This window comes from Helianthus annuus, chromosome 17 (assembly GCF_002127325.2).
Source record: "Helianthus annuus cultivar XRQ/B chromosome 17, HanXRQr2.0-SUNRISE, whole genome shotgun sequence".
Lineage (NCBI taxonomy): Eukaryota > Viridiplantae > Streptophyta > Magnoliopsida > Asterales > Asteraceae > Helianthus > Helianthus annuus.
This window is the reverse complement of record NC_035449.2, coordinates 134,866,917-134,893,538: the sequence shown is the minus strand read 5'-3', so window position 1 is coordinate 134,893,538 and position 26,622 is coordinate 134,866,917. Positions and strand designations below refer to the sequence as shown.

The 26,622-nt window shown below is 37.4% G+C and overlaps 4 long non-coding RNA genes and 1 other non-coding gene across 7 annotated transcripts in view; 1 reads left to right on the top strand and 4 right to left on the bottom strand.

Annotated features, from left to right (window-relative positions):
* LOC110925636 overlaps positions 1-18,908 on the bottom strand; it is a 42,204-nt gene extending 23,296 nt beyond the window's left edge. Inside the window, exons 1-5 of one of the 2 annotated variants that reach the window (XR_002584630.2) lie at positions 18,827-18,908; positions 18,523-18,664; positions 18,319-18,426; positions 17,025-17,078; positions 16,637-16,716 (exon numbers count right to left, since the gene is read on the bottom strand). This is a non-coding gene — a long non-coding RNA (uncharacterized LOC110925636). The remainder of the gene's footprint in view (positions 1-16,636; positions 16,717-17,024; positions 17,079-18,318; positions 18,427-18,522; positions 18,665-18,826) is intronic. The other variant, XR_004885841.1, reaches the window with a different exon arrangement.
* LOC110925637 lies at positions 3,302-4,560 on the top strand. The gene is made up of 2 exons (XR_002584631.2): positions 3,302-3,350; positions 4,302-4,560. It is a non-coding gene; the product is annotated as an uncharacterized LOC110925637 (long non-coding RNA).
* A 383-nt stretch (positions 18,909-19,291) lies between the features above and the next one.
* Positions 19,292-19,760, bottom strand: LOC118489035. The gene is made up of 3 exons (XR_004885842.1): positions 19,671-19,760; positions 19,500-19,583; positions 19,292-19,381 (listed from the first exon to the last, which is right to left on the bottom strand). It is a non-coding gene; the product is annotated as an uncharacterized LOC118489035 (long non-coding RNA).
* A 1,022-nt stretch (positions 19,761-20,782) lies between these two features.
* LOC110925808 lies at positions 20,783-21,455 on the bottom strand. The gene is made up of 3 exons (XR_002584748.2): positions 21,374-21,455; positions 21,070-21,211; positions 20,783-20,973 (listed from the first exon to the last, which is right to left on the bottom strand). It is a non-coding gene; the product is annotated as an uncharacterized LOC110925808 (long non-coding RNA).
* Positions 21,456-21,838: 383 nt separating this feature from the next.
* LOC110924563 lies at positions 21,839-25,063 on the bottom strand. 2 transcript variants are annotated; one of them, XR_004885840.1, is made up of 9 exons: positions 24,893-25,063; positions 24,704-24,764; positions 24,200-24,267; positions 23,969-24,058; positions 23,157-23,218; positions 22,533-22,607; positions 22,218-22,301; positions 22,047-22,130; positions 21,839-21,928 (listed from the first exon to the last, which is right to left on the bottom strand). It is a non-coding gene; the product is annotated as an uncharacterized LOC110924563 (transcript). The 2 variants fall into 2 exon arrangements; XR_004885839.1 differs by lacking the exon at positions 23,157-23,218.
* Between the last annotated feature and the right edge of the window lie 1,559 nt (positions 25,064-26,622).

Sequence of the window (26,622 nt, the reverse complement as noted above, 5' to 3'; positions counted from 1 at the left end):
AGCAGTTATCCTACGACAAAGATGGAATGCTAAGACTAAACGGACGAATATGGGTTCCAGTTTATGGAGGACTTCCGGATGTTATCCTCCAGGAAGCCCACAACTCTAAATATTCCGTTCATCTTGGAGCTGATAAGATGTACCAGGATCTAAAAGCAAACTACTGGTGGATTGGTTTGAAAAAGTCTGTAGCTGAGCATGTAGCTAAATGTCTGACTTGTGCGCAAGTCAAAGCTGAGCACCAGAAGCCGTCAGGTTTGCTTCAACAACCTGAAATTCCCAAGTGGAAATGGGAAATGGTGACAATGGATTTCATCACCAAGTTACCAAAGACGAGAAAAGGAAATGATACTATATGGGTCATAGTAGATAGACTGACAAAGTCAGCTCATTTTCTACCCATCAAGGAGACGTATAGCTCCAATATGTTAGCTCAATTATACGTTGATAAGATTGTAGCGTTGCATGGTATACCGGTATCTATTATCTCCGACAGAGACACTAGATATACGTCGCATTTTTGGAAGAGTTTCCAACAATCATTGGGCACTCATTTGAATTTTAGTACGGCCTATCATCCTCAGACCGATGGTCAGAGTGAGCGTACTATTCAAACTTTGGAAGACATGCTGCGTGCATGTGCGATCGACTTGGGTGGTAGTTCGGATAAGAACCTACCACTAATCGAATTCTCCTACAACAATAGCTACCATTCCAGCATAAAAGTTGCGCCTTTCGAGGCCTTATACGGTAGAAAGTGTAGATCACCCATCTGTTGGGCAGAAGTTGGAGATGTCCAACTGTCAGGACCAGACATCGTTTTTGAGACGACGGACAAGATCGTGCAGATTCACGATCGTTTGAAAGCTGCCAGGGATTGGCAGAAGAGTTATGCGGATCCTAAGCGCAAGGATTTTCACTTCGATGTAGGTGATAAAGTGTTGCTTAAAGTATCGCCCTGGAAGGGGGTGATGCGATTTGGTAAGAGAGGCAAGCTAAGCCCGAGATACATAGGACCTTTCGAGATTGTCGAACGTATCGGGTCAGTTGCTTATAAGTTAAACTTGCCTGAAGAACTTAGCGCTATTCATAATGTGTTCCACATCTGTAATTTGAAGAAGTGTTTCGCTGACGAATCACTGGTTATACCGCATACAGATATACACATAGATGAGAGTTTGAAGTTTGTGGAAAAACCCTTGTCGATTGAGGATCGACAGGTGAAGAAGCTTCGAAGGAAGCATGTACCTATTGTCAAGGTCAAGTGGGATGCCCGTAGAGGTCCCGAATACACGTGGGAAGTGGAATCCACGATGAAAGAGAAATATCCTCATTTGTTTCAGTAAATCTCGAGGTCGACATTTCTTTTAAGGGGGTGAGGATGTAACACCTCGGAAATTTACGTCCAATAATGCATTGACACGTGTCATAGACTTTGCATATGCGAAAACATACTTTAGAGGGACTAAAGTTGACAAACAGTGAAAACTATGGAACGTAAGGGCCCAAAGTGTCAACAATGGATAAATTGACTCCATAATAACCCTACATAATGTTTATAACCCTAAACGGATGGATCATGGATCATACGAAGCGGAAAATGCACGAAAGTGAGGAATTACAAACTACAGGGGCCAAAAGTGTCAAAATGTTGAATTTATACCTCTGAGTGATCTTTTGGCAGACCCGAAGCTTTGCAATGCTAAAATATACTCACTAGAATATGTGGTAAAAATTTCATGAAGTTTTGTTATCGTATGAGAAAGTTATGGCCAAAACCGTACTTGAGGGGTTAAAAGCGTCAACGTCGAATTTCATGACTTTTCGGGTGAGCGCAAAGTTATCCGAGGACATTACCATGTTGGTAAAAGTCCCAAGGTTCTTAAAAACCAGATTTGAGGGTTTACGAGTCAAGATAAATAGCCAAATTCTCGTTTACAAAGAACAGGGACTGAACTGCAATATTTAACAAAGTTTGGGAGCTGCAGACCCAGGCGGCCCGCCTGGGCAGTCTGAAGCGGGCCGCGACCCGCGCCCTGGTGCAGCAGTTCGCGAACAGTAGCCATATGGTCCGATTTTGTGAGTGTTTGCTAGCTTTCTCCACCTCCCAAGCCCTCCAATAAGATTACATGCAAACATGGACACCTGTGAGCTTCCTATAACATCTGAAACATCATAAAATCTGATCAAAAGCATCATTCTTGAGGACTTGAGTTAGAGAACAAGAAAACCACAAACTTGCAAGAACTCACAAGGCATTCCAGGAGCAATCTGATCGACAAGGCAACTTCCAAGTGTTATCTAGGCTTCATTAGGACCCTTGTAAGCATTCATATCATTCTCTAATTCGTTCTAGCTTTGATTATTAGCCAAAAGTCAATCCGTTGTTCATATTGTAACATCCCGAAATTTAAAAACTATATACTAGAATTATAAAATACATAATAAACAAGAATAAGCTAACTAGGATAAATAACCTAGTTAGTTAAAAATCTTGTAGTAACATTTGAATGAGTTAAAAGGGCCAAAAATATAAACTAGATAAGAGTGGAGGGACTAAAGTTGTTAAATATGAAACTCTAATTACTAAGTAGTAAGAAATCAAACCAAACACCTCAAAATTGAGGTTCTGGTCGATCAACAACAGAGAGGGGCGACACCCACACCTCCAAACCCTAACATCAACAAAAACTCTAAATTGAAGGCTCAAATCACGTTGTAATCAAAATCTGAACATAGAATTGTGATCTCCTCGTCAAGAAGGTCATAAGGTATGTCAAATTAGGTTATTTTGATACAAATCAAATTCTTACATGAGATTGAAATCGAAGGTTGAGCTTGATTATGTGTTGTAAAACATGAAATTGGAAGTAATGTGAAGTCTAGGGACAAACCCTAGATGTTTCTTGTTAAAAATCTTGCATGTTAGTTGTAGAAATCAAAATCACTATAGTGGGTGATTAGTAAGTTGGTAGAACTTGATAAACACTAGGATTAAGACTCTTGTTCTAGTGAAAATTGAAATTGTGAGATAATCTCTGAAATTGTTGATGTTAAAATATGTGTATAATGTTTAATTGAAGTTAATTTGAGTGATAAATTCAAGTTATGAACTTGGTTTAGATCATGTAAAAATCTGACCCGCAAGGTGTTTGATAAAACGCCTAAATGAGGATTTAAAATGTTAAAGATTGTTAAAAACGCAGATTTACATATGTAATGAATGAATGCGTTAAAGCTTATGAAAAAGAGTTCTAATCTTTAATGAATTGGACTCTTTTAGGCAAGGAATCCGAGACGTCGAGTGGACACGCCGGAGGTGATACCCGCGGAAAAGGTGCGCTTTGAAGGTACGCGACTTTAGTCTCGTCAAATTAAGTTTATTTACTTTGGTTTGAAATGTAATTGATGATGTAGAGTAAAGGATGCGTTTGATGTGTCGCTAAGTGCCGAAGTGCACTCGACTATCAAACGGGTCAAAACAAGAACTCGGTATTTAGTTGGGTTAGTCATTGAAGTGATGGTTTTCACTAAATGGCAAAACGGGTCAAAATGATGTTTTAAAATAGTCACGGAAGTAGCGACTTGAAAGTCTCATATCTAGATAAATGATAAATTGCACCATGCTAATGATTTGGTGATAGTGAATCTAAGTATAAGAACCCGGGATATGGGTCGAACAATGATGTTAAAGGAAAAAGGATTGTTGAAACGGAATGCTTGAATTCCGAACAATCAAGTAATAGTTTTAGAGGAAATGCAAAGCCAGGGAATTGGCATGAAAACACCAAGTATGTGAGCCCGGGTAGTTGGGTAAATATGTTGAAAAGGTTTTAAGAATGAAAAGAGATGCTATGCACTCATACTATTGGGTCGAATAACGGAAATAAGGAAATTTGGGAACCAAATTGTGGGTATCTCGGTTTCCGCAATGTAAAATTTACATGATTAAGTCCGAGGTTTTATTACGGACTCATAGCAAGAAGAATCGGTTAAATCGGATAAGCGAGTAAAAAGTTACGAACTTGTAAAGTTGAAAAATAGCAAAAGAGTAAATGTGCAGAGCCCACCGTAAATTACGGTTCCACCGTAATTTACGGTGGAGCTCAAACTGTTACGGTGAGAACCTCCTGAGTTACGGTAGAACCATAATCATTCCAGGTCCACCGTAAGTTACGGTGACACCGTAATTTACGGTGGAACCCAGGAAAAACTTGTATTTTAGGGCCACTCGTGTTGTCAAACTTGTTTATACATTATATATTAAGTCGAAACTAACGGTTTTTAGTGTTTGACTCTAGGTACAAATAAATCTCTCTCGGATGATGATCAAGCACCTTGTCAAGAACCGAACACGCAAACTGAAGCTTCCGCATGAATATAATTTTGTCTAAACTTTAAACATGTCATAAATACTTTTGGTTGATGGTGTTTTGAATCCTTTAGCTAGTTGTTAGCTGATTAGTAGGGATGGCTCTTAAATGAATTTTGTACCATCTTAAACATGTTTGGGAAATTACACTAGTATGTATGTTTTAAAACAGTAAATCCTTTTGTAAACTCTGATTTTATAAAGTATCATGAAACATTTCGATATATTATGTTAAATTATTAAGGGTGTTACACATATAGTTTGACTTTTCGATTAAACGAATTTGGCTCTGTCATTTCTCAAATTGAAACCACTTATAAGTTGGTATTTATGTGGGAAACAAACCCTCAAAAGGGTATTCTCTGATTCCCACTCTAAGCATGCTATTTGTCGAGTCAAAGTTGTTCTTAAAAAGTCAACAGAAATGGTTTTTGCGAAATATAGCATAAATAGTAATGTAGATGACATGCAATCAGTTTGATCATCAAAAATAACTTTATAATGAATGTAAGAATGTGTTTTTATCATGATCAACTCGACAATCTTTAGTATAAACTCGGATCGGAACCGAAAGTCTTATAAAACGACTTATTCTTTGACTCTCGATTCGGATCCGTGCATGCATGTTTGAGATCTGTATTAGAGTTTATTTTTGACCATTTTTATTTAAGCTTAACTCTCTGGAATTTTTACATCTTGAGTCTATGCTTAACCGATTCATATGCATGTTTCCGAGTTATGCTTAAAGTTGACTATTTTGCCCTTTTTGATATAAAACGTGATTTTTGGAAAAGTGAAAGAGTAGAAATCCTTATTTCTGAATTATAAACTTGCACCGAAAATTTGAGATCAGTTGGAGGTCCAGATTTTGAGTTATGGCCGATATCGAAAAAGTATAGCTTTATGTTAAATAAACGGCGCATTTAGCGTATAACCTATTTAAGGCCACTATTTGATATAAAACTTTTTACCCACTGATGTTATATAATATTTTGGGATTTTTGAAGATTTTTATTTAATTTTTGGCTGATCGTATCATAGGTCGCTAAGTTGATTCGGTTAATGCCGGTTTTGACCGTTTAAGCCATAAAATGAGTTTTATAAGTCCTTTTGACCCCAAACCTTTTTCTACTAATTTTATTTGTTAAATAAATTATTTTGAGCATTCTGGAAATATAAAAATCTCAGCTTTCTTTTGAAAACCCGGAAACGGCTCTAAATCGCCTTTCTAAGCGTTTTTACCGCATAGTATGCGTTATACCCATATTAAACATATAAGAATTATACATACTGATGTGTTTAGCATATTTTTATATAATAACTATAAGTATAAGTTTTTGAACTCAGATTTCCAGTTTTGACATTTTTAGCCCTTGTGAAATTACTAAAATACCCCTACGGTGCATAGTTTGATTTTAAATGACAAGTTTGGTATATGGGTCATACCCTACTGTTATAATATGTCAAATTAAACATATTTACTGTATAAATCAGACCTGTAACTCAGATCTTCAATTTAACTCTTTCATAATCTTTTAAATGACCAAAATGCCCTTCTAAGGCATAAATTGAGTTTAAAATTATTCGGGGCATAATAGAACATAACTTGCTGATATTATATCATATTTAAAGCATATTATCTCAGGGAACTTGCATATGACTCTTTTGGCTACCCGTAACGCTCTTTTAGCGTTCGGTCCGGTTTTTGTAACTAGTTTGCATAAATTGACCGAAACGGGTTAAACGTTATCATTTTTGTCTCAAAATCCAGAATGTATTTAGCATACCCATATTATACAAGTATTCAAACTTGTCGGGTCTAAATCACGTTCTATCCGGTCTTCGCTTAATCGTGCGCTTGAACCGTATCGTTCTTAAAACTAACCGGTCTAAGCTTAGGCTTAAATAAAGACCCGTTAGGAATCTAATAGGTTATTATAAACCTTTGTTCCAGAATAGGAGGCCCAGTAAAAGCTACCCTCATTTACCAATTGTGATTCATACTTACTCAGGTAAATACTTTTAACTTATTTTCCCTATACGGGCTTGGGTTACGGTATATAGAATACCGCTTGACCGAGCGTACAAAATCTTGCACCCTTGGGTGTTCAATTGAATAATTTTGATCGGCTCGTTTAAACAGTCTTGTTTTACTTTAAGCCTTTGGGGGGTTAATGACCATGTCCCGGATATCCTTGGCATTATCTTACGAGATGGCCACGACCAGAGCACGGGGTGTAGGCGTACACCCGTCGTGTATAACTCTTTAATGTGGTGTGTCTATTAATCTTTAACCCGGACAAGATCCCGGGCTACTGAACGCATGAGTAACATGTAATTCGTTCACAAGTTTATATTGCATAATTAACCCAAGTTATAAAAATATTTATGCCATGTGCATTTAAATCAATTTTCAATCATTTTCAAAATGAGTCAGTTAATTTGTATTTACCAGTGTAAACTGACGTATTTTCCCAAAAGGTTAAGTGCAGGTACTACACGTACTAGGCTGGCTGTTTCCTAGAGCGTCCACAATAGTCTCGCAAGCTCGGATGACAATAAAACTGTTGAACAATTATCTTATTTTATTTGATCCGCCTGTGGATCCGTTTCAACTACTCGTGATATTTAATATTACATTTTATTTAAAGTTGAAATGAATCTATTCTGCTTCCGCTGTGCATTTTTATATTGTGTTGTTTGTCTATGATGATGCCAACTACGTCACCATAACCCACACCGGGCCCACCGGTGGCACGTGGAGATCGGGGTGTGAAACTCCCGGTAGTCAATGCACATTCGAAAACTACCATCCTTCTTCTTGACAAACAAAACTGGAGCTCCCCAAGGCGAGAAGCTTGGTCGGATAAATCCCTTGTCTAACAACTCTTGAAGTTGTGTCGACAGTTCTTGCATCTCAGATGAGGCAAGTCTATAAGGTGCCTTAGCCACAGGCGCGGCGCCTGGGACTAAATCGATGCGAAACTCCACTTGCCTCTGAGGCGGCAATCCAGGCAAGTCCTCTGGGAAGACTTCTAGATATTCCCTCACGACAGGGATGTCTTCGATTTTTGGTTCTGCAGCTTTCTTATCTACAATGTGTGCCAGAAAGGCAGCACATCCCTTCTGCAAACACTTTCGCGCTTTGAGGCAACTGATAATTCTTAACGGCGTATCACGCTTCTCTCCGTGAACCACAATTGTTTCGCCATCTTCGGTTGGGATACGAACGACCTTTTCGTGACAAACTATTTCTGTCTTGTTGCCTAATAACCAATCCATTCCTACTACCACATCGAAGCTTCCCAGCTGGACTGGTAGTAAATCCAATGCAAACTCACGCTCTCCCAATTCGATCACACAGCCTCTGACAACTTCATTGGCTTCTACTAACTTTCCATTGGCCAATTCGATTGAGTATGGAATATCTAACTTACTAGCGGCTAACCCAAGCATATTCTTAAACTCTAATGATACGAAGCTATAATCGGCACCAGTATCAAATAAAACGGATGCATAGCGTTGGTTTACAGGGAACGTACCAGTAACGACATTGGGGTCCTGGCGTGCTTCCCTCGCTTCGATATTAAACACTCTTCCACGGGCTTGGTTTAACTCTGGGCAGTTCCTCTTGTAGTGCCCAGCATCACCACAGTTAAAGCATCCAGGTCTTTGCCCATTTCCACCAGCTTGATTATTCCTCTGGTTACGATTCACAGCGCCAGCTTGATTCGCATTGTTGCCTCGATTCCCATTTCCTCCAATGTTTCCTTGTGCGCGGTTTCCATTTACACCCCGGTTATTGTTTCTGTTTCCGAATCCTCCCTGGCCTCCCTGGCCAACAGTGGCCCAACAAGAATCCTTCAAGTGGCCAGGTTTTCCACATGCTTCACATACCTTCACACTACAATGGCCAGAATGGTGTCGCTGGCAGGTATTACACTTGGTTTGGGTGCCCATATATCCTTTTCCTTTCCTTCCACTACCAGCTGTAACCTGAGCTGGCGCGCTTGTCTCTCCTTTCTTAACAACCCCACTAGTGCCTTGCTTGAAGTTCGAGAACTTCCGCTTGTTACCTCCGGACGACTCGACGTGAGTCTCTTTCTTCTTTGCCTCGATCTCATCGAACTTGTTCAGGCGAATAGCCTCCTCAGTGAGAGCCACGCTCAGATCAATCGCCTCAGTAATTGTTGCGGGCTTGGAGGAGGTCACCATGCTTATGATTTGGGGAGCTAAACCCCAAATGAAGCGTTCAATTCGCTTGAATTCTGGAGTGACCATATAGGGTACCACATGCGATAAGTCATGAAACCTCTGAACATATTCCGCGATCTTTGGACCTTCCATTTTCAAATGCTAGAACTCAGTTTCCAATCTTTGGATTTCCGCGCGAGAGCAGTACTTTTTGCGCATAAGTTCCTTCAGTTCGGCCCATGTTAGTGCGTAGGCAGCAGCTTCTCCAAGAGTCTGCACTTGCAAATTCCACCAAGATAGGGCTCCATCCAAGAATAGCCCAGAAATATAGGTGACTTGCTAGTCTGGTGCACATTTTCTCATGCGAAGAACAGATTCAGTTTTCTCAGCCCAACGAACAAAGGCGACAGCACCTCCTGTGCCATCAAAGTTGACAGGCTTGCAGTCTAGAAACTGCTTGTAGGTGCACCCTGCACATACGTTACAACATATGAACGGCATTAGCATCTTTGCTATAGATATCCAATTAGGTCATGGTATGTCTTAATGACTTAGTATTACCGTGAGGTGGATTGTTGTTGCCAGTATTGCCAGAGTTACTTCCACTAGTCCCTCCTTGAGAGGCGGCGTATTGCGCGATGGCAGCAGCGATGACTTGCCGGAGTTCTGCCTCATTGGTAGGCATCGGCGTTTGACGTCTCGGCATCTTCTAAAGATGTGTTCACGTTGGTCAGGCCATAATAAAGCGTACGTATATAATGACAGTAATAGTACATAACATCTCATGTTATAAATAGGGCAATCACATAACATCCCATGTTATAAATACATCAATCACACAACATCCCATGTCATAAAAATATAAATAATCAATCAAACATCAAATATGATGAGAATACTGCGATTGCCATATATCGAGACCACATAGTAAGTGTACAAGTACATCATAGTGTCATACATCATCAGTGACTAAGGGCTACATCACCCTAGTCCAAAACTATATCAAATCAGTGTCAATACATCCCATATACATGTCAACAAAAGTCAGAATCAGAATGTAGTCTCCAAAAATGCTGTGCAGTCAAAAGCAATCGCCGTCTTCTCACCAACGTCTACCCATACGGTACTGAAGAGCTCTACACTGACGGCGGTGGAGGATGGGGAAAATGGGTGTAGAACAAACGACGCAACTGGAGCCAGTCCTCCTCCATGGCTCTCTGGGTACGCAAGAAAGAAGCAACCTGCCGCTCTAGTGCCAAAAGGCGTGCAGCATAGTCCGGTGGTAAAGGTCGAGGGTGCTGCGAAGAAGTAGGGTGGGTCTGACCCTGACACTGGCATGGCGGCGGCTGAGCTCTCTCAAGCTCCTGAATGCGCCGTGTGTGTGCCTCGTGCTGGACAACAAATGACATCAAAACGTCCTCAATAGAGTATCCCATGTGGAAAGGATGGTAGGGGTCGGTCGGTGGCATAACAGGTGGTGACGACCAAAGGAATGGCTCACTGGCTGGATCGAAAGGTGATACAGGAAATGGTGGAACAGGGGGAATAGTAGTAGAAGACGGTGGTATAACTGGGATAGATACCGGTACATGTCCAAAAGGATGAGCCAAAGAACCCTCTCCAGGTCGACCTGGAGGTGTGAACTGAGGGAATGTCAAAGAGGTATCAACGTGACGTGTATCGATGGCAGGAGGGGGAATAGGTGGAATCTCATCATCAGCAGGAATCCACCCATGCTGGGCGTGCTCATCTCGTGGGTCAATCTGTGCCTCAAAAAGTGCACGATCAAACTGAACAGGCATAGGATCATGGTGGGGTGCAACAAGAGGGTCAGCAGGTACATCAGCGATAAGTGGGGGATCAACATGATCAGCAGCAACAACATGGTCACCCTCCAGTAGTGGAGCATCAACAAGGGGATCATCAATGGGTGGGTCAGGAATCACAGGATCGATAATGGGTGCGCCAGCATGAACAGGGTCATGCTCAAACACTGGGTCAGGAGTAGCTACCGGCTCAAGGGCCACGGCAGGCTCGGGATCAATGAACTCGATATCAAAATCTGCATCGTCAGCGAATGCAGAGTCAACTGGGTCTACTGATTCAACCATAGGCTGATCCAAGTGGATGAACTCTATCTCCTGGTCTGGGTCGAATCCTGGGGGAAAGACAGGATCGGAATCCTCCTCAACATCGTGGTCGTAAGCAACGCTCGGAGCAGGGGCTACAGAGGATGCTCTATCTGGGTCTGAACCGTGAGAGAAGTGTTGCGCACTCTGAGTGTGTGAAGGTGCGGAGGCCACAGACTCGAAAGAGTCTGGGACCGGAGAGTGAGCAAGTGACTCCTCAGCGGGAGCATCTGCGATCAACAAAAGATCTCCAGCAGCTAGAAGGGCCTCGCCCTGAACCTCATCCTCTAGGGGCTCATCATCAAACAGATCGACGTTGCCATCAGCGTAAGCGTCGAGAAGTAAATCGTAAGCGGGATAAACGGCCAAAGGTATGGGAGCAGGGATCTCTACGAGCGGTAGGTCCCCGGCCAAAGGGCCATCAGCGAGCTCAACAGCCTCGTCAGGTAACGCAAAGGGCTGAAAGTCATCCTCGTCTGTGCTAGTAACGTCGGATGTGTGAACCTCGCGCTCTGAAGACTCTAGGTCGTCGGATACTATGGGTCTAGGGCCTGTGGTGTCTGAATCACCAGTGCCGGACGAGTCCATGTGTCTGTAACATAAACACAAATATGCACAAATAATCAGTCAAACAATCAGGTAAACACATTAGTCACCAATTAAGCAATCAAATAATTCTCCTAGTCCCACTAGCCTCCCAGCCTCCCAGACTGACTTTCCTAGTCCCACTAGCCAAATTCTCCCCAGCCTCTCAGACTGCTCTTCCTAGTCCCACTAGCCAAATTTCTCCCAGCCTCTCAGACTGCTCTTCCTAGTCCCACTAGCCAACTACCTCGGTCTCTTAGACCGAGCCTCGGCCTCTCAGACCGAGCCTCAGCCTCCCAGACTGAGCCTATAAATAATAAATAAAATGTGCTCAATCATTTGTTTATGAAAACGTTTTGGATCTGGACTTAAGTGGTATGCAGTAAAAAAAATGTTTTCGTGAGAGCCCTAGTGATCATAGTCTAGACTCGAGAAGGAATCCTAGTTCGCTATGATCAGAGCTCTGATACCAAGCTGTCACACCCTGGCTTTGCGGAAGCGTGGTTAATTTTGGTGTGACTTCTTAATACCATAGCTTAATCATAACAAAGCTATATGAAATAAAAACCATGCAAGATCATCCGTAGATTAAGTTTTAAAACAAACGTAACACAACATTGTCTTGAAAACTACAACAACATAAAATAAAATATTGTTTGAAAGACATAAACATCAACATGAATAGAATGCAGTTTAAGATTTGTGACCCGTCCAGGAAAAAGTCACATTTCCTAAACCGGGATGACCTCGGAACCCATATGCAGCGGGAAAACACAACATACCGCGCCAGATCCTTTAATTTCCTGAAATACATGTAAGTTGGAAAAAAAATCAACAATAATGTTGAGCGAGTTCATGTGTAAGTGAGTAAATAAACCTTGTAAGTATAAAAATCCTGGTATGTAGCAAATAAGGAAAAAAAAAAAAAGAGATCACCAATGGTTTGCAAGGCCATTGATATGTGTGAAGTGCAAGTAGGGAGACTCAAACCTAGCGGATTTATGCGTTGGGCACAAAGTCACCCCGAGGTCCGTACTGTTGGGCCTGGGGCTGGGCTCGCTACACCCAAGTAGATCTACCGCTCCTGTCCCTCGGTCCTACCCTGAGGATTAATGGCCTCAAGTTTCCGCCTACCCACTCACATGATCTAAGTAGTAAACCTCCTTACGCTAACCATACCATGTATAAAGTATTCGTAAACATTGTAACATGTATTTCACCCCCGCAGTTTAGAAAACTGAAAACAGTTAAGAGAAAAGGGGGACATGAACTCACAGTGGTGCGTCTCTACCAAGTATACCTCCTGATCAAGCAGCTGTGCGACGACCTACACGTACTAACTCTATTAGACGGACGGTCGTGCCTTAGCTTTATGGTTTAAGTTTTTGGGAAATAGTTAGACAACTATTTCGTGTTTACATTCTGTATACACTTGGTAATTATTTTCCTTCCCAAGGATGGGGGATTTAATACATGTGCGTTCGTATACACTTGGTAATTATTTTCCTTCCCAAGGATGGGGGATTTTATTTTCCATCAACCAAAAGTATTTATGACATGTTTAAAGTTTAGACAAAATTATATTCATGCGGAAGCTTCAGTTTGCGTGTTCGGTTCTTGACAAGGTGCTTGATCATCATCCGAGAGAGATTTATTTGTACCTAGAGTCAAACACTAAAAACCGTTAGTTTCGACTTAATATATAATGTATAAACAAGTTTGACAACACGAGTGGCCCTAAAATACAAGTTTTTCCTGGGTTCCACCGTAAATTACGGTGTCACCGTAACTTACGGTGGACCTGGAATGATTATGGTTCTACCGTAACTCAGGAGGTTCTCACCGTAACAGTTTGAGCTCCACCGTAAATTACGGTGGAACCGTAATTTACGGTGGGCTCTGCACATTTACTCTTTTGCTATTTTTCAACTTTACAAGTTCGTAACTTTTTACTCGCTTATCCGATTTAACCGATTCTTCTTGCTATGAGTCCGTAATAAAACCTCGGACTTAATCATGTAAATTTTACATTGCGGAAACCGAGATACCCACAATTTGGTTCCCAAATTTCCTTATTTCCGTTATTCGACCCAATAGTATGAGTGCATAGCATCTCTTTTCATTCTTAAAACCTTTTCAACATATTTACCCAACTACCCGGGCTCACATACTTGGTGTTTTCATGCCAATTCCCTGGCTTTGCATTTCCTCTAAAACTATTACTTGATTGTTCGGAATTCAAGCATTCCGTTTCAACAATCCTTTTTCCTTTAACATCATTGTTCGACCCATATCCCGGGTTCTTATACTTAGATTCACTATCACCAAATCATTAGCATGGTGCAATTTATCATTTATCTAGATATGAGACTTTCAAGTCGCTACTTCCGTGACTATTTTAAAACATCATTTTGACCCGTTTTGCCATTTAGTGAAAACCATCACTTCAATGACTAACCCAACTAAATACCGAGTTCTTGTTTTGACCCGTTTGATAGTCGAGTGCACTTCGGCACTTAGCGACACATCAAACGCATCCTTTACTCTACATCATCAATTACATTTCAAACCAAAGTAAATAAACTTAATTTGACGAGACTAAAGTCGCGTACCTTCAAAGCGCACCTTTTCCGCGGGTATCACCTCCGGCGTGTCCACTCGACGTCTCGGATTCCTTGCCTAAAAGAGTCCAATTCATTAAAGATTAGAACTCTTTTTCATAAGCTTTAACGCATTCATTCATTACATATGTAAATCTGCGTTTTTAACAATCTTTAACATTTTAAATCCTCATTTAGGCGTTTTATCAAACACCTTGCGGGTCAGATTTTTACATGATCTAAACCAAGTTCATAACTTGAATTTATCACTCAAATTAACTTCAATTAAACATTATACACATATTTTAACATCAACAATTTCAGAGATTATCTCACAATTTCAATTTTCACTAGAACAAGAGTCTTAATCCTAGTGTTTATCAAGTTCTACCAACTTACTAATCACCCACTATAGTGATTTTGATTTCTACAACTAACATGCAAGATTTTTAACAAGAAACATCTAGGGTTTGTCCCTAGACTTCACATTACTTCCAATTTCATGTTTTACAACACATAATCAAGCTCAACCTTCGATTTCAATCTCATGTAAGAATTTGATTTGTATCAAAATAACCTAATTTGACATACCTTATGACCTTCTTGACGAGGAGATCACAATTCTATGTTCAGATTTTGATTACAACGTGATTTGAGCCTTCAATTTAGAGTTTTTGTTGATGTTAGGGTTTGGAGGTGTGGGTGTCGCCCCTCTCTGTTGTTGATCGACCAGAACCTCAATTTTGAGGTGTTTGGTTTGATTTCATACTACTTAGTAATTAGAGTTTCATATTTAACAACTTTAGTCCCTCCACTCTTATCTAGTTTATATTTTTGGCCCTTTTAACTCATTCAAATGTTACTACAAGATTTTTAACTAACTAGGTTATTTATCCTAGTTAGCTTATTCTTGTTTATTATGTATTTTATAATTCTAGTATATAGTTTTTAAATTTCGGGATGTTACAAGTTCTCTGTCGAAACTTAGTGTTACACAAGTGTTTACACACTTGTGTGTTTTACAAACCATTCTTGTTCATGTAAGATCCGGCTTTAGAAAAATATGATTTCTTGGACACTTGGTTCTTTGAAAATACCGTTTGTAGATCCGTAGATCTACTAGTTTTAAACACTATTTCATAAGTAAAGTCGCTTTTACACAAGTTCAAGTTTCGTGTGTGGTAGAGTTTCATCACTTAACCCTTGTTACACTTAAACAAGCTCTATGTCATGATCCATGATCATGACCAATCCGGGTTAAACGATGATCCGAGCTACCATAACATAGATCGGGCCCAAATAACAACACAAAACAAATCCTACATGATTTACACAACAATCTAGCTTTTAACCATCACTTTTAGTATTTTTAGTAGACTTTTACGGATCATTTTGTATGTCCACAAGTTTTAACCGTCATATTCCGTTTTAACTACTTTAAAAAAGATCGAGAGTGTGATTATAGTAACTTACTACTAGCTCGAGGCTAGGGAAGATTCTAGACGCAAAATGAGTGGATAAAAGCAATAGGGTGAGGTCCTTCACTTTCCGAATGCACCAAGCCTCCTCGTACGTGATCCTTAGCACTTGTATGAATTTGGAATTGGATGTTCAAGATCGAAAGATGGATGGATGGCTATGTGGGTGTTCGGCCGAGAGCTCTTGAGAGAGAGAGAGAGTTTTGTTGTGGTGAAATGTTAAGTGAATGAATGATGGATTAAGAGGTGATCTTATAGGCAATTAGAATGATCATTACCCATTGGATTACATGCTTTCTTGATATGGGACAAGTATAATAAAATAATCACAAGAAGGACAAGGGTGTCCCCCCTTGGGGACGGTTTGGTTAGGGGGGGGGGGTAACCTAGTTAGTTTCCAACTAAACACTAAGTATTAGTTAGGTTAGTTTAGTTAGTTTAGGGATTAAACCGGTTACTAGTGTGTTGTGCTTTTCAGTGGGTGTTAGGGTATTCAGGGACCCTAACTGGCTCAGAAAAAGATAAACAATGTTAATGGCAATATTTTCATGTCCCGGGTAAAGTCCAGTTGTTCGGTTGGATAGTAATCCGTTAAAGCGTTTAACAAAGCTTTAAAGTGTTGTTATTATCAATTTTAGTGTCACAACTTATTCCCGTCACTTTGGAAAGTGTCTAGTAATATTTTTCTCATGTTTTGGCACTTTATTAGTTAGCTAGAGGCTGAATTTTTAGTTAAAGTGCTGAGTTTTGTACTTAGAGTACGTTTTTGGCACATCCTGTCACTGTAACTTATTCCTAGAGACGCAGTTCTACAACCCTTGTATCTCTACACTCACTATTAGTGTAGTAAACTCTGGCTCATACAGGCCTTAGAGGCAGTATCTGCCTGGTGCTAGTTATGACAGCACGTTCAATAGGTTATCCGTTCATTGTGCTACTGTGCTTTTGTGCATCATGTTTGTCACTAAGGTTCAGCATGTAAATAATGTAGTGACAGTAAATAAAGTATGATGCAAGTATGTACATGTATCAGTATTACAAGTAGCAGCTTATTCACAATTTCAAGTAAGCACAGTAATTAAGCAGTAATTAATTATTAATTAAGTCATACGGATACCTGATTTAGTGAGGGTTGTCACAAAAACATACCATGTTTTTACTTACAAAACCATTAGGTTTATATACGTACTTACTACAAGTTTTCCAAAAGACAAACATAATAGAAACTAGGTTTAACTACTAGACGTAGACATAAGTGACAAAGTATTAATCATTGACTTTTACAAAATGCGGAACGCTTGACGGGCTTGAGGCGTGTTCGAACCGGGCAAAGCTTGATAGCTAGACATGAGATTTACCTACATGACCACAACATCGAAAACTCATTAGAACAAAAATTTCTTTCTTTAACTCAAGAATCTAACTTACGGACTTGAAACAAATGTGACATTCACAACTTGTGCTTTACTACATTCTTTCATTCTTGCACGGTAATGTGTTCCAGTGGAACTCCATGCCATTCCTTCTAATCTTACAATAACATTATTCGACCCGTTCAAGAGAAGGGTCTATACATACATCTTTTTCCATTCTTGGTTTGAATTAACACATTTATTGATAAACACATAAATATCGTGAAAACTAAAAAATTGTACAAGTAGCGTACCTCGGTCTTGATCCCCTTGTTGCTTCACTTGACTCGAACTTTCTTCCTTAACGCCTACATATAACCATTCATTCTTTTAATTTATGTTTCATACTCATTTACACATATCAATCGATAAAACATCATACAATTTACTCATGCTTCATAAACATATTCAGTTCACATAAAGTTTATGGCTTATATGACTAGCATTTTCATTTAGGCATTTTGTCAAATACTTGATGTGCACATTATCAACAAAGCACAAGGTACAAGTATTTACAACATAACTTTACTTATTCACCTTCTAAACTAACAAGAATCAATCAAGTTCATAACTTTCTTTCATCCTACACCATCTTAACTAATTCTTCTATCTCTATGCAAGATCATGTATAAATTTTCATCTAATAGCTTACATGCAAAACATTGGGTTTATGATTTCTTCACAACAATTGGGTAATACACTTAAATCATTCAATCAATCAGAATTTTCGAACCATTATGAAACCCTAACTCTTACTTGTATATAATTTCCACATAATTTCATGATTGGGTTAAAACCCACTTTCTACAATTCATCCAAAACAGAAAATCCGACTTACCGCTTGTTGTACTAGCTTAGATAGTTAAGGTTTCGAGTTCATGCATGTGATTTGGCCTTGATTTCCCTTTCAGTTTTGCTAATTTGCAGAATTTAGGGTTTCCCCTTGTTTCCCCTTCTTGATCGATCTCCAGAGAACACACGTAATGTGTGTTTTAGTTTTTATTAATTCTTATTTACTAGTAATTATAAAACTTCCATCTTTTAACAAGTTTAGTCCCCCTATTTACTTAAATTGCTATTTGTCTCATAACCTTCCCTCTATTCAAGTTACTAACATATATACTTTACTAGGTTAAATATAACATGACTAAACATTTTAAATAACATTCATAAATTGCATATTTTTGGGGTGTTACAATTTAAAACCTAAATACATGCTAAATCCAATTTTATGCGATAGTGTCTTCTAAATCTCTATTCAACTCTGTAGAGTTTTTTTTTTCATAATAAATATACAGAAATCATCTCCATATGCCAAGAAACAGTTTTAGAAACCAACCTACCATAATCCACCAAAAACATGTTTGTCGTTTTAGAAACTGTAATTATCCCAAAATTTTGTAAAAACCAACCTAACATGATCATCATCACCCCTAATATACAATATGCAAATCAACTAACATAATAATGTGAATTTTACAACCACATATACATAATAATGTAGGTAAAATCACTAAATTAGATAACACATGTGCAACATATTATTACCTTCTGTATAACTCGGCAGCCGTACATTTGAAGACTAAGGGACAAAACATGGCCCAACAGCTTTCCAGCCAATTCTCTTCGCTGAGCTGGCATTCCATGCTCGAAAAACTAAAACAAAAAGCAGTTAAAATTTGTTATAGTTGCAAAAAACGGCATAATTTTTATGTCACAGTTACATAATAAAAGATAAGTTGTTGACAACACCTTCCGAATCACATAATTTCCAAAGACATCGGTCATCAAAGTAAGAGCCTGAGGGAAAATCTCTTGAAAAACCATGTTTTTATCCTCGGTAGTAGCGGTTTCAAGTTTCTGTTGAATCAAACGGCTACCATACTGGTCCACGCTGATAAGATAAAGTAACAACAAATTAGAAAATATATATTTATTAAAAAAACAAAGCTATATTCTTGCATTTATGTACCTAAACTCAACAACATGACCGTTGATTTTAGAAAGGGGAATAATAGGTAAAATGTTCATAGACTGCTAAAGATCATTAACTCACCCAGTATAATAGTCACGCGGTAAGTAAACATCCTTCAGGGGTCCATACTCTCCAAATGGTCCGCGAAGATCTTCCGGTCTGCAGATAAACAAATCTTTGATTAAAAGAATGTTTTGTATCATTTACCATGATAGTAGAACAACTATGAGAGGAAAGCTAAATAATTAGTTCCCTGTACAGCTTCCAGCATCAACTTTTATCAACTTTTTAGTGCTGATTTCAACGATCAATATTTGTATCTGAAGTAGATACATGACACAATATTGAAATACAGATTATAGATTGAACTTGTACTAAACGAAAATGAGAAGAAAGGTTATATTAGCGAAACTTCTTGGAGCTAAAAGTCTTTAGCCAAGTGATGACGGCGGACCAAATCACTCGGTAATAGTTTTAATATTCACACAGTAGGTGCAAGGAGAATTATATTCTATCAGTGAAAGAGATGAGAAATCATGCCTTAGGGTAGTTTGTTATAATAACAGGACATCCATTAAAAGCCTCCTCAGTTGTATAATGTTCATGCTCACTTTGCAATTCACATCCCCATTTCACCTATTACAATATATTCAGAATACAATTAAAAGCGCATTCCTACAATTTTTAAAGACTAACCGGTTGACTCTCAAAAGTCAAAAGTATTTGGCAACTTTAAAATGTGTAAAAAAAGTACCGGAAATTCAAATTTCTTCTTTGATTATAGAAGCAGTTCAACTGCATCTGTGTACTTCATTCGCACAAACCTTTTCTCAACATCCTGTTGAGCAAAATCACAATTTACACATATATAGCAGGAAAACAAATTTAAAGATGCATGATTATAAGTTGCACAGAAAAATCATACACTCAAACGATCGATGATCCCTTTCTCAATACAATTGTTGAAGAAATCCATATCTTCCTTGCAATTTTCAAGAACATGTTTCACCTAAAATTTGAAAATTTCCATATTGAATTTATAACTTGATGTGCACATTATCAACAAAGCACAAGGTACAAGTATTTACAACATAACTTTACTTATTCACCTTCTAAACTAACAAGAATCAATCAAGTTCATAACTTTCTTTCATCCTACACCATCTTAACTAATTCTTCTATCTCTATGCAAGATCATGTATAAATTTTCATCTAATAGCTTACATGCAAAACATTGGGTTTATGATTTCTTCACAACAATTGGGTAATACACTTAAATCATTCAATCAATCAGAATTTTCGAACCATTATGAAACCCTAACTCTTACTTGTATATAATTTCCACATAATTTCATGATTGGGTTAAAACCCACTTTCTACAATTCATCCAAAACAGAAAATCCGACTTACCGCTTGTTGTACTAGCTTAGATAGTTAAGGTTTCGAGTTCATGCATGTGATTTGGCCTTGATTTCCCTTTCAGTTTTGCTAATTTGCAGAATTTAGGGTTTCCCCTTGTTTCCCCTTCTTGATCGATCTCCAGAGAACACACGTAATGTGTGTTTTAGTTTTTATTAATTCTTATTTACTAGTAATTATAAAACTTCCATCTTTTAACAAGTTTAGTCCCCCTATTTACTTAAATTGCTATTTGTCTCATAACCTTCCCTCTATTCAAGTTACTAACATATATACTTTACTAGGTTAAATATAACATGACTAAACATTTTAAATAACATTCATAAATTGCATATTTTTGGGGTGTTACAATTTAAAACCTAAATACATGCTAAATCCAATTTTATGCGATAGTGTCTTCTAAATCTCTATTCAACTCTGTAGAGTTTTTTTTTTCATAATAAATATACGGAAATCATCTCCATATGCCAAGAAACAGTTTTAGAAACCAACCTAACATAATCCACCAAAAACATGTTTGTCGTTTTAGAAACTGTAATTATCCCAAAATTTTGTAAAAACCAACCTAACATGATCATCATCACCCCTAATATACAATATGCAAATCAACTAACATAATAATGTGAATTTTACAACCACATATACATAATAATGTAGGTAAAATCACTAAATTAGATAACACATGTGCAACATATTATTACCTTCTGTATAACTCGGCAGCCGTACATTTGAAGACTAAGGGACAAAACATGGCCCAACAGCTTTCCAGCCAATTCTCTTCGCTGAGCTGGCATTCCATGCTCGAAAAACTAAAACAAAAAGCAGTTAAAATTTGTTATAGTTGCAAAAAACGGCATAATTTTTATGTCACAGTTACATAATAAAAGATAAGTTGTTGACAACACCTTCCGAATCACATAATTTCCAAAGACATCGGTCATCAAAGTAAGAGCCTGAGGGAAAATCTCTTGAAAAACCATGTTTTTATCCTCGGTAGTAGCGGTTTCAAGTTTCTGTTGAATCAAACGGCTACCATACTGGTCCACGCTGATAAGATAAAGTAACAACAAATTAGAAAATATATATTTATTAAAAAAACAAAGCTATATTCTTGCATTTATGTACCTAAACTCAACAACATGACCGTTGATTTTAGAAAGGGGAATAATAGGTAAAATGTTCATAGACTGCTAAAGATCATTAACTCACCCAGTATAATAGTCACGCGGTAAGTAAACATCCTTCAGGGGTCCATACTCTCCAAATGGTCCGCGAAGATCTTCCGGTCTGCAGATAAACAAATCTTTGATTAAAAGAATGTTTTGTATCATTTACCATGATAGTAGAACAACTATGAGAGGAAAGCTAAATAATTAGTTCCCTGTACAGCTTCCAGCATCAACTTTTATCAACTTTTTAGTGCTGATTTCAACGATCAATATTTGTATCTGAAGTAGATACATGACACAATATTGAAATACAGATTATAGATTGAACTTGTACTAAACGAAAATGAGAAGAAAGGTTATATTAGCGAAACTTCTTGGAGCTAAAAGTCTTTAGCCAAGTGATGACGGCGGACCAAATCACTCGGTAATAGTTTTAATATTCACACAGTAGGTGCAAGGAGAATTATATTCTATCAGTGAAAGAGATGAGAAATCATGCCTTAGGGTAGTTTGTTATAATAACAGGACATCCATTAAAAGCCTCCTCAGTTGTATAATGTTCATGCTCACTTTGCAATTCACATCCCCATTTCACCTATTACAATATATTCAGAATACAATTAAAAGCGCATTCCTACAATTTTTAAAGACTAACCGGTTGACTCTCAAAAGTCAAAAGTATTTGGCAACTTTAAAATGTGTAAAAAAAGTACCGGAAATTCAAATTTCTTCTTTGATTATAGAAGCAGTTCAACTGCATCTGTGTACTTCATTCGCACAAACCTTTTCTCAACATCCTGTTGAGCAAAATCACAATTTACACATATATAGCAGGAAAACAAATTTAAAGATGCATGATTATAAGTTGCACAGAAAAATCATACACTCAAACGATCGATGATCCCTTTCTCAATACAATTGTTGAAGAAATCCATATCTTCCTTGCAATTTTCAAGAACATGTTTCACCTAAAATTTGAAAATTTCCATATTAAATTTATAACTTGATATCAAAGCTCGCCAAAAATAGCTTCAAACTATGACTTTCTCTATCTAATAATCAGTCAATGTATCTGGATATGAAAAACCTGATTTTTATAATATCTTTTTGAACAAATTCATATAAAACGGAACCTTTTATAAGAACAGAGGGGCTATAAGATAATCTACCAATAATCAAGGGTCAATGAAGTAACATACGACATACTGGAGATAGGCAGTGGCACATGCCATGTCATCATTCAGGTCCGCAAATGCAAGCTCAGATTCAATTATCTTCACAATATAAAACCAAAATTAAAAACCAAAAAGCTTATTCTTTAGTTTTGTAATGTAAGAACACCGAAAGAATACGCAAAATCCAGCTAAATGTCTAGATGTGCTAGAATTTTCTGCCCTGAATGTAGGACCAAACGTATACACCTGAAAGTTAAAATTTTCCAAAAGTAATAAAATATATGCATGCATCGAATTCATTTAAAAATGTAATTGATATATGAGAGAAAATGTAATCGTATGAGAGAATATAAAAAACCAAAATCTAACTTGTGGCCTTAGGATAAACAAAGATGGTAAGATTCGTGTTTGAAAAAGAATAAAATTGATTTTTGATCGTATGACTTCTCAAAATCAACTTAAACATACTTGTACAAAACAAATTCATTTTATCTAAAAAACAGTATTGAGCGTGAACCAAAGAGCCGAACCAGATTAAGCAATAAATATGTTGATACTCCTTGATGCCTAAAAATAAATATATATAACTACTTTTAGAACATGTAGAAAGCACTAAAACTGTAAACATGTTTGAAAACTAATTCTTACAATAACCGGACATATTCTCAAAACGCCTGAATGAATTGGAGGAAGTAAACCGCAAAGAAAACCTATTGAAAATTTGCCAAAAAAAGATAAATCGAAATGAGATTTGGTATTCTTGGTATAAATCACATGACAAAAAAAAGTTTAATTCAAATAGCATCTCAAACTAAGAGATCCCAATCAAGACAAAGTTGAACATTTTGAGAAAATTTACTACTTTAAGGATTGCTGGATTGAAGATGCATATGACAAAAAGCATAAACCATCAAATAACAAATACAATTTTTAACTATGAAACCACAATTGAAAGAAACTACTTTATGAATATATAGACAATAACATATAAGAACAGAGGGATAAAAGAACCCGTGAAAATGTTGTGGATTGAACGATGAAAGTCAAAAACCTCATGGAGCGAGAACAGAGTAGAACCTAATTGTTAGTCTTCTAATAATTGAAAGAAACTACTTTATATTTCTTGAAAATCTTCTGACATCAAGTTGGTCAGATTTTAAAAATGGCGAAATCGAGTTTTCTATATTTAGAATTTCAAGTTTGGCTAAGATCTGTAATGAATCTGTAAAATTTTGACATCAACCAATTTGCAAAATTTTGATCAGTAAATACACAAACACACACAAAAATAAATCTATATCCATCAATACATTAGGGCTATCTTATCAGCTTGAGAAGCCGATAACCGACCTAACTCATCATCATTAGCGTTCATTTCTGCAATTAAGAATCATAACAATGATGTATAATATAAATCCAAAGTATCGATTAAAAAGATGAATACAATATTAAATTTTTACCTGAAATTAATAGTACATGTGCGTTAGTGAAAGCTGGAATCCAGAGACAAATTTTTTTTGGGTTTCACGAAGGTTGAGTCAGTCTACAATCTACATAGAAGACATCAATATGGATAATTATTGCTATAATATATCCAAATAGCTTATGAATCCCTAAAACATCCATTGTCAAATAACAAAAATAAATACACTAAAGATAGGCGATAGCAAACATTAATAATCAAAACATACCGGTAGCCGCTGACCAATCGTCGACCAAATGTAAATACCAACTTTCCATCACGAAGAAAAAGTATTATCTGACATTAATAACCACAATCGAAGCATCAATGCCGAAAATCTTCACCATTGTAATAAACTTTTTTAACCGAATTATTGGATCCCCATTACTCTAATGGTTGTCAATTTGTTAACAACAAACAAAATGAACAAAAACAGATTCAACACAAACAAAGCGATTGCATAATATCCAAATCTCGTTATCCATATTTAAGCAAAAAATCAAAACAAACACACACACAATATAGAAGAAGAAACTAAAAAAGATATTCATATGAAAACCTCAAATTGAGTTGTACGACCTAATTCATTGGTGAAAAAAATCAAAGAATTATATTTAGGGAAGAGTAGGACACATGGTGGAAGTCAATGTTGTAATAATTAGACAGATTGTTAATGAGCTTAATCATACAACAACTCATATTCCAAATCAAAAAAATAAAAAAAAGTTATTACCTCAAGATTTGAGACTGAATATTCATGAAAAGCTTTGTAGCTTGAAACTGGATCTTTCTAACTGGGACACAATAATAAGAACTCAACGAAAGATTGAATTAGAATCAATTAGCATCTAATTTCCCAAAAACAACAATAAGAACTGAAGTATCACAAGAAAGAAAAACCCTAAACTGAACCAGACCATACCTTTAGAGGATAGAGAGTATATGGACGATGTATGAGATAATCAGTAGAGGAAGATGAGCGATATAGGGTTTTCATTTAAATCAAAATAGGGAAGATGATGAGGGCTAGGGTTTCGTGACTGTGAAACTCTTCGATCTGCAGAAAATATGAAGGAGGCGCTAGGGTTTCCAAAGTGAATAGTGAATGGGGAATGGAAAAGAATGAAAAAGATGTATACATAAAGGATCCGTTTGGATCATTAGGTGACCCAAAGTCCGACCCAGTTGTTTCCGGATCCCGCATCCATTTGGTTTGTGTTTTGTGAAATTTGGTTTGTGTATAGAGAATGAGATGAATTCCCTCCCAAAATCACTCTCTACTCAACCATAGGATGCCACATAAGCAAAATAGCTTCACCATCCAATGACACATGACCCAAATCATCTCATTTATTAATATATATAGATTATTAACTATATATTAATTATAAAAAGAGTAAACTTACGTTTTGCTCTATGTGGTTTGGTCACTTTAAAGGTTTTGCCCCAAACCTTTAAAAATAACCATTTTCATCCAATAGTTTGCTAGGATTTTTCCATTTTGCTCCCTACGGGGAGCAAAATGGAAAAACAGACAATTTGGATGAAGTTAGAGGCGGGGAGCAAAATGGAAAAACCATAGCAAACTATTGGAGGAAAATGACTATTTTTAAACGTTTGGGGCAAAACAGTTAAAGTGACCAAACCACAGGGAGCAAAACAGAAGTTTACTCTTATAAAAAATTCTTCCCCTCACATATTCACTATTCATTTTTATCTTTATTTTTTCTAACGACAAGAAACGACATGCCAACCACCGTGACACCGGACACTGTGGCCAAGGTCGACTACTCAAATGCCGCTAGCCCATTGTCTTTCCCAGATGCGCAGAAACCCGACCTTCACCCGCTCGAAGGCACGAGGGTGGAATAATTGGTAAAACCTCGTCTCCCATCCAAGACGAACCAGCGCCACCCGTATTCGCCCTTCAGATGGATGCCGCAGAAAATAACGGGGAGAGTGAGAGTCGAACCTGGGTCACAAGGAACACCAAGTATTTCCCCAATCACTCCACCACTACCTCGTTAACATTTTTTTAGACAAACTTGCAGAAATCAACCTTTATGTTATACCTAAACTGCACTTCATACCTTTCCCTATGTAATCGGTAAAACCAACCTTTATGTTCATGTTTTGCTAAGGTTCAACCTTTACCACTAACCTCGTCCAAAAACTCAGCTAATTTACCTCGCATGCTTTGCATGTGAGGGTATTATGGTCTTTTCCCAAACCTTTTATTTAATATATTATTTTACTGAAAAGGTTGGGAAAAGACCATAATACCCTCACATGCAAAGGTAAGGTAACTGAGTTTTTGGACGAGGTTAGTGGTAAAGGTTGAACCTGTAGCAAAACATGAATATAAAGGTTGGTTTTTGCCGATTTAATAGTGAAAAGTACGAAATACAGTTTGAGTATAACATAAAGGTTGATTTCTACAATTTTATTTTTTTTTTAATCTATATTTGACTTTTTTACTTTTGTCTTACTCTTCAATTTTACTTTAATCCTACTACTTTTTATATTTTATACTTTCAACCCAATAGTTTATATCTTTTACATAACCGTAATTTTTATCTTTTACACATTTAACCTCATAGTTTTCATCTTTTACATATTTATCACAAACAATTTTTTTAATTTTTATCCCCA